Source organism: Chiloscyllium plagiosum, chromosome 2 (genome assembly GCF_004010195.1).
Source record: "Chiloscyllium plagiosum isolate BGI_BamShark_2017 chromosome 2, ASM401019v2, whole genome shotgun sequence".
NCBI lineage: Eukaryota > Metazoa > Chordata > Chondrichthyes > Orectolobiformes > Hemiscylliidae > Chiloscyllium > Chiloscyllium plagiosum.
In genome coordinates, this window is record NC_057711.1 from 65318805 (window position 1) to 65327954 (window position 9150).

The 9150-nt window shown below is 42.3% G+C and overlaps 1 long non-coding RNA gene across 3 annotated transcripts in view; it reads left to right on the forward strand.

Annotated features, from left to right (window-relative positions):
• Positions 1-9150, forward strand: part of LOC122560605 — a 160801-nt gene that overhangs the window by 68045 nt on the left and 83606 nt on the right. Inside the window, exon 1 of one of the 3 annotated variants that reach the window (XR_006314776.1) lies at positions 770-841. The exons of the other annotated variants lie outside the window; for them this stretch is intronic. This is a non-coding gene — a long non-coding RNA (uncharacterized LOC122560605). Of the gene's footprint in view, positions 1-769; positions 842-9150 lie in introns of those variants that run through there. 3 annotated transcript variants of the gene reach the window in all.

Genomic DNA, 9150 nt, shown 5'->3' on the forward strand with positions numbered 1-9150 from the left:
CTTCAGAGAGTCAGTGTGGACTTGTTGGGCTGCTCATCCTTGCACCCTTTTTAGAACAATATTGTAGTGCCTACAATTCTCAAATCCCCCGATACAATCTTTGAGTCTGAGGATGACTGAAAAACTACTGCCAGTGCCTCTGCAATTTCCACTCTCATTTTCTTCAGTATCCTGAGATGCATTTCATTCTGTGCCACGGTGTTGTCAAATTAAAATACAGTCTATCCAATACCTCCTCCACATATCTATTTGTGAAGCCTTTTAGTGATTGGATTAGCTTTTCTTTCATCTTGGCCTGGATATATATTCCTTGATGAATATAAATGCAAAGTTTTACTTAATACCACAGCCTTGCCTTCCACCTTCATGTGTAAATCCCCTTTTTGAGACAAAGTGCCCCCCTTCCTTTTTTCACCCTTTTTAGATGCCTTTAGAAAACTTCCAAATTCTTTTTTATGTCAGCTGCCAGTTACTTTACATGATCCATCTTTGCTATCATAGTTTGTTTTTCCATCATCTGTCTGGACTTTGTCTATTCAGCCTAGTTCTCGATTGAATTTTCCACATGATATCTGTCATAAGCACACTTTTTCTTTATCAAAATTACTATCTTTTTTATCATTGTCTATTTTTTGTTCACTCAGGGGAATGTGAGTGTCACTGGCTGGGCCAGCACTTGTTGCCCATCCCTAGTTGCACGTGTGGAGGTGGTGTTGAGCTGCGTTCTTGAACTGCTTCAGTCCATGTTCCGTGGGTGATCCCAGAATGCCCGAGGGAGGGTATTCCAGGATATTGACCCAACATCACTGAAGGAAAGGCGATGCATTTATGAGTGAGGATGGTGAGTGACTTGAAGAGTAACTTGGAGGTGGTTGTGCTCCCATGTGTCTGTTGCCCTTATCCTTCAAGATGGAAGTGGTCATGTGTTTGAAAGGTGCTGTGTGAGGATCTTTGGTGCATTCCTGCAGTGCATCTTGTAGACAGTACACACTGCTGATACTATAGGGTGGGGATGAAGCAAGTGGATGCTTGTGGATGTGGTGCCGATCTTCCAGGGAGCTCTGGATTTGTTTGCAATACTTTTCCATTTTGATTGAATATATATTGACTGTGCCTGACCCATGAAAGTTCTGTTCAATTACCACTTTTCCTGCCAACTTTTGATGTCAATTTATTCTACTCAGATATATTTGTCCGCTTTTAAAGTTCATTCTCCCCCAAACTTGGACAAAGGAGTTGCACTCCAGAGGTGATGTGTGCATAACTGCCTTTGACAGCAAGGTAGCAATCTCCCAATGGGGCATCAAGGAGCTCTAGCAAATCTAGAGTCAATGGAGATTGTGGGAAAATTCTCCCCTAATTAGAGTCATACCTAGCACAATCTAGGGAATCAATGATTTGGGAGTCAAGCAGGGGAGTGAAGTTAAGGCCACAATCAGATGCTTTACGTGAATGATGGAGTGGGCTTGATGGTTCAAATAGGCCTACTCCTATTTCTTTTTACATTGTTCAGTGATTCAACGTACCTACTTCTGCTTCCATTGTATAATCTATTTCTTCTATATTTCGCAGCCTCTTAAATATTGTAGCTTTAGTTCCCAGGGAATTCTGCAGTAGGTGGCTCATTTCCTGACCCCCAAAAGTCTGTCTACTAGGCACAAATCAGAAGTTTGATGGAATATTCCTCATCTGCCAGGATGAGTGAAGCTTCAAAACACTTAAAGCTTGACCCCATCCAAGATGGAAGCAACTTGGTTGATCAGCATCTCATTCTCATTTATTCCCTCAAACATTGCTGCTGAAGAAAGCAGTATATACAATCAACAGGATGAAAAAGCTTCCTTAACAGCACTTTGCTGTGATCCTTAATAGCTGGAAGGAGGGCAGCGCCTGCATTGAAACACCACCATTTGCAAGTTTCCCTCCAAGACTCAGGGTAACTAGACTGTGAACTATTATCACTATTTTCACTGCTGCGAGACCAAAATCTTGGAGTTCCCTTCCTAACTGCATGGCTGAAGAAATTAGTGAGGATAGAGCTTTTACTTTTTTCTTTACTCACAAAAAATGAGCATTGGTGGTAGACAAGCATTTAAATCAGCTACGCTTAACATAGTTGTGGGAAGACCAGGTTTAAAATGTTATAATACATTTACTAAAAATAATCAAACCTCAAGTGGTTTAGTTCCTTCATGGGGTTGTCATACCATCATCAAAAAGACGCAGCATTGTAGATGACATCATACAATTACAAAGGGATGTTGACAAGACTAAGTGGCAGAAGGAGTTCAAAGTAAGCAAATGTGAGGTTATCCATTTTGGACTGAAAAAAGATAGAAAAAGATACTTTCTAGATGGTTTGGCGTTAAATACAGTGGATATCCATGGATATCCAAAGAAAATTGCTGGTCAGGTGTTTTGATCTTTAAAATGTCACAAACAGATGCAGAAGATAATCAAGAACTAATGAATGCTGGCCTTTATATCGAGAGGACTGGGACACAAGGATAAAGAAGTTATGCTACAGATAAACAGAACTGCTGTAGGAAAGATGTTGTGAAACTTGCAAGGTTTTAGAAACAATTTACAAGTATGTTGCCAGGGTTGTAGGGTTTGAGCTATAGGGAGAGGCTGAATAGGCTAGAGCTGTTTTCCCTGGAGCGTCAGAGGCTGAAGGGTGACCTTATAGAGGTTTATAAAATCATGAGAGGCATGGATAGGCTGAACAGCCAACGTCTTTCACCCAGGGTAAGGGAGTTCAAAACTAGGTTGAAGGTGAGAGGGTAAAGAGGTAAAAGGGACCTAAGGGGCAGAGAGTAGGGCATGCATGGAATGAGCTGCCGGAGGTGGAGGTGGAGGCCGGTACAATTACACCATTTAAAAGGCATCTAGATGGGTACATGAATAGGAAAAATTTAGACGGATGTAGAGTGCTGGCAAATGGGACTGGATTAATCCGGTCGGCATGGACAAGTTAGATTGTTTCCATGCTGTATATCTCTAAGACTCTATGACTCTAACCAAGGTTGTGATATCTTTGCAGGATTTCATTAAGGTATTGTCCTATGCCCACCACTTTCAGTTGCTTCATCAATTAACCTTCCTTCATCATAACATCATAATGATAATTGCACAATTTTCAGCACAATTCACAACTCCTCAGTTACTGAGGCAGTCCATGCCCATACGTAATGAGAACTGGAAACAAGCAATATTTGTGCTACACAAGTCCCAGGCAATGACAATCTCTATCAAGTATGAATCTAACCATCGCAGTTTGATCTTCAGTGTCATTACCATTGCTAAGTCACTTACTACCAACTCTTTGGATTACAATTGGCCAGAAACTGAAGCCATGTAAGTACTGTGACTGCAAGAACATGTCTGAGGCTAGGAAGTTTGCAATGCTTAAATCACTTCCTATCACCCCACTGCCTATCCATTGTCCACAAGGCACAAATACTTTCCACTTTCCTGAATGAGTGTAGCTCCAAAAACATACAAGGAGCATGTATGATAAAGCAGTTCCCTTCCTAGGCACCTCATTCACCATCTTCAACATTCACTTCCTTCACAAATGACACACAGTGGTAATAGTGTGTACCATCTACAAGGCTTATTGCAATAACTCATCAAGGCTCCGTCAACAGCAACTTTCAAACCTAAGTCCTCTGTTGCCAGAATAACAAGGGTAACAGATGTATGGAAACACTACCATCCTGCTATTTCTTCACTGTTCCTGGTTTAAAATCCTGGAACTTCCTTCCCAACAGAACTGTGGGGTGTCATTAAATCCCAGGCACTGCATTGTTTTAAGAGGTAGCTCATCAACACCTTCTGGAGCACATTTAGAGATGGGGAATACATTCTGACTTATTTTCACCTTAATGTCATGAATGAATAATATAACAAATACCTTTATGTCATGAATGAATAATATTAAAAAATTGATTGCTCTTTCCCATAGTCACCCTAAACCTTATGATACAGTGACTACTATTTCCAAAATGTTCTCCCACTGACAACTGATTTTCTTGACCCATCTCTTTCTCAAGAACCAAGTCCTTGCTTTCTCATTGATTGAAAACATACTGATAACTTAAATCTTCCTGAATGCATGCTAACAACTCTTGCCTGAGTCTGCCCTTTACACTGTTATTATTCCAATCTATATTTGGATAATTAAAGATCCCCATTATAACCACTCTCTAATGTTTGCCACTCTCTGTAATTTCTTTACAAATTAGTTCTTCTACATCCTTCTGTTATTGGTGGTTTATAGACTGCACTGAGCAATATAATTTCGCCTTTTATGTTCCTTAGCTCCACCAAAATTGATTCTAGCCTTGAACCCTCTGGGACATTTTCTTCTCCAGCACTGCAGTGCTCTCTTTAATCAATGACAGTGACCCTAATTTAAACATCATTACTTTCTCCCTTTCTCTGATCTCACTGATTACGTTACTATTCTCAAAACTAGTGATATCTGTCCCTCCCACTAATTTAGGCACTTTGGTATCCTAGCTGATAGTATCCACAGCCTTGCTGAGTTAGTTTAAACACTAGCAAAATGATTAGAGAGAAACTCAGTTCTGCTCTGTTCAAATGCAAACCATATGGCCTGCATCAGTCTCTTCTAGTATAGGTCCCAATATCCCAATAATCTAAAGCCCTTCCTCCAGCATCAACTTTCCAGCTGTTTATTTCCTCATACTTCTATATTTACTTGCATGTGGCACTGGGGATAATCTGCTCCTTTGAAGTCCATTTTTTAAAATTTTCCACCTCGCCCCATACATTCTGACTGCATGACCAGGTTCCCTTTTAGTGCTTAAGTCATTGGTTCCAACACAGATCACAAATGCTGGTTGTTCAGCCTCCCACCTCAACTCTGCAGGGCTCAGTGACTTTGCTGACCCCGACACCCATGAGTCAGCACACATCTCAGACAGACATCTGTGGCCACACAAATATCTATCTGTTCGCCTAACCACCAGCACATCACCTCTCACCAGGTCTTCTCCAATCTTTCTTGTGTGTGCCATGCACGTGGTGCTGTCTGGAGACTGGGATACACCTGTACTACCTGTCCCTTTTTGACAGCCTGGTGGTCACCCATTCCTTCTCTCCTTGCATACTGTAAAGCTGCAAAGTGTCCTTATCTATAAATGTGCTATCCACATAGCTCTCAGACTCGTACAGTGATGTCAGCTGCTGCTCAAGTCCTGAAACCTAGAGCTTAGACTGCTGAAAGGTTGAGACTTGGTATGTATGTATCTATCTGACCTATAAACATGGTCTGATCTTGAAAGTGAGGCCTGGACTTTTGTTCCTGGGGTGGGTGCACAGAGTCAGAAGCTTCTGTGATTTGTTGCGCCCACCTTTGGAAAAGTGTCTCAAATGGTGTGATTGTTGTTCCAGGTGGGAGGCAGGTACATTATGGAGACAGCAGTGCCACCCCATGCACAGACCAGAATGGTGACAATGGCTGCTGAGGTCTGAGATGGGTTAGTTAAAAAGGCAATTCCATTTCTCTGGGATGTCATCATAACTGTGCTGTTAAATAACAGGCCCTGTGGCTTAGACCAACTCATCTGCCTACTTACTCTCAATGCCCAATCTGTGACACTCAATGCCAATCCATGACTACCCCACCCCAAATAGAATAACTTCTTTTTCTGTCAGTGGATTGTAAATCTGAGGAATCTCTTTCCCAGAAATTTATTAAAATCAATGTTCGATAGATTTTTGGTAGACGGGGAATCAAGGATTCTAGGGAAAGATGACAAAGTGGGACCCCGTGTAGATCTTATCCCAACTTATGACACCTCCTTTACCTAATGCCCCTTATAACCCTAACCTAACTTAGCTATAATTCATTCCGAACCCGTGCCCCTCATCACCACCTTCTCTGAAATGGCTGAACTCAGTAATGTGCCCAGAAGTTTGTGAAGTGCTCAATTGAAGGATGAGGTGTTGTTCAGGCTGAAACATAGCAGCAGGCTGAGGATAGAGATTTCTGCATGGGAGCAGTTGGGGAATTTGGAACATAGAAATTTATCATTTAGAAGCTAGAGAAGGACAATTGGCCCTTCATTCTTGCTCTTCCATTCAATATGATCTTGTCTGATCTGATTGTGGTCTCTACGCCACAACCCTGTCTTCCCCTGCAACCCTTGATTTAAATCTCTACCAAAAACCTATCTAACATTATATTAATACATTTTTTGGGGAAGAGAATTTCACAGATTCACAATCGTCTGAGAGAAAAGAAATACTATTCTCATCTCTGTCTTAATATTGACACTACTTATTCCTAATCTGTGTTTCCTCACTATAACCTCCTCTGCAAGGATCCTCTCAGAATCCACCTTGCCAAGTTCCCTTAGGATTTTGCTTTCTCAACAAGATCACCTCTCATTCTTCTAAACTTATAGACATAACCTGTTCAATCTTTCTTCATAAGATACACCCTTCATCACAAAGATGAATTGAGTGAATTTTCTGCATAAAATTCATGCCACTGGAAGCATTGGTCATGCTTACTGACTGAGTGCAAAGCTGTCACTTTATGTACAGTTGATCTCACTCGTGTAGAATAGGCTGCTTTGTAAGCAGCACATACAGTACACTAAATTGAAACAAGCACACAGAAGTCATTCTTTTGTCTGGAAGGAGTGTGTTGGGAAGAAGGAGGTAAAAAGACATTGAAATGTGATTACGTGGAAAGACAATTTGGGAAAAGTGTTAGGGTGACTGAGGAGTGTACCAGGGTGTTGGCGAGAGGATAGTCCCTTTGGAATACTGGCAGGGGAGGGGAAGATGTGTTTGGTGGTGGTGTCATGCTGGAGTGATATAAGTGGTGGAAACTAATCTGTTGAATACAGAGCTGGTAGAATGGAAGCAAGGACATAGGGAACCCTTTCATGGTCCAAGGATGGAGGGAAGGAAGGAAGGGGAAAATGACCAAGCAGCTCAGCAGGCTGGCAGAGGTCTTTCAGGTGTCCAGTCCCACATTGTGTTTTTCCAGCATTCTCCTGTGCAACACCGTTCACCATATAAGAACCCTGCTATTCCATACTTTCCAGACACCTCACATTCCTATTTGAGCGGTCAATGCACAAGCTCCTACATTTTGCCATCTCACATTCAGGCCTTGTTATCATATCACCCACTCCTACCCCTGAATCTTAAGGGCTACAATAAAGAGGAAAGGAAAGATTGTGTAATGCATGATAAATTATGGCAGAGCCAGCACGGCTTTGTCAAGGGAAGGTCGCAACAGACAAATCTGTTAGTTCTTCGAAGAGGTTAGACAAAGGAGAGTCAGTGAACATGATCTATTTGGATTTTCAAAACACCTTTTTGACAAGGTGCCACACAGGAGGCTGCTAAATAAGACAGGAGCCCATGGAGTTAGCAGCAAAGTATTGCTGTAGATAATAGATTGCCTGATTGGCAGGAGGCAGAAAGTAGGGATTAAAGAGTCTTTTTTTCAGGATGCCAGCCAGAGACTAGTGGAGTTCTGGATGGGTCAGTGTTGGGACTACAACTATTCATGTTATACATTAACAATCTGGATAAAGGAACTGAGGGCATTGTTGCTGAGGTTACAGATGATATGAAGATAGGTAGAGGGACAGGTAGTGTAAAGGAAATGGGGAGGGTGCAAAAAGACTTGAACATGCTAAGAGAGTGGGCAAAGAAGTGACAGATGGAAAGCAATGTGGGAAAGTGTGAGTTTATGTACTTTGGTCAGAAGAATAGAGGCAGAGACTATTATCTAAATGGGGAAAAGCTTCAAAAATCTTAAGCACAAAGGGATTTGGGGAGTCTAGTTCAGGATTCTCTTAAGGTTAAGGTACAGGTTCAATTGGCAGTTGGGAAGACAAACACAATGTTGGTATTCATTTCAAGAGGCCTAGAATACAAGAGCAGAGATGTACTACTGAGGCTGGATAAGGCTCTGGTTGCCCGTGTCTGCATGGGTTTCCTCCGGGTGCTCCTGTTTCCTCCCACAGTCCAAAAATGTGCAGGTTAGGTGAACTGGCCATGCTAAATTGCCTGTGGTGTTAGGTGAAGGGATAAATGTAGGGGAATGGGGTCTGGGTGGGTTGCTCTTCGGAGGGTCGGTGTGGACTTGTTGGGCCGAAGGGCCTGTTTCCACACTGTAAGGAATCTAACCTAATCTAATCTTGACTGCTTTTAGAATATTGTGAGCAGTTTTGGGCCCCTTATCTAATGAACAATGTGCTGGCATTGGATGGAGTCCAGAGGAGTTTTACAAGAATGATCCTGGGTATGAAGGGCTTATCATATGAGAAGCAGTTGTGGATTCTGTGTCTGTACTGGATAGAGTTTAGAAGGATGAGGGGGATCTGGTTGCAATTTACAGAATGCTGAGAGATATGGATAGAGTGGATGTGGAGAATGTGTTTCCATGAGTAGGAGAGACCAGGACTCAAGGGGCCAGTCTCAAGTGGAGGAATGACCGTTTAGAACTGAGATGAGGCAGAGTTTTTTTCAGTCAGATTGTAGTTAGTCTGTGGAACTTATTGCTGCAGAAGGCTGTGGAGGCCAAGTCATTGAGTATACTAAGAAAGAGGTAGATTGGTTCTTGATTGTTAAGAAGGTCAAAAGCTATGGGGAGAACCTAGGAGAATGGGCTTGAGAAACATATCAGGCTGCATAGGTTAATGGCTTAATTCTGCTCCTATGTCTTATGGTCTTATGGAGTCCAGGAAGGACAGAGATCTAAGGGAGAAGATTGGTGGATTGGAAATAGTTTCTCCCTATCATCAGTGATACTCTGATTGTTCGCGCACATAATTGATTCACTGGGAAGGAATTCTTGTCCCAGGAGACTGTATGGAAGTAACAACTGGTCATGACAATGCTCCCAAATACTAATGCTCACTCATAGAGTCATAGAGTCATAGAGTGTACAACATGGAAACAGACCCTTCGGTCCAACCCGTCCATGCCGACCAAATATCCCAACCCAATCTAGTCCCACCTGCCAGCACCCGGCCCATATCCCTCCAAACCCTTCCTATTCATATACCCATCCAAATGCCTCTTAAATGTTACAATTGTACCAGCCTCCACCACATCCTCTGGCAGCTCATTCCATACACATACCACCCTGTG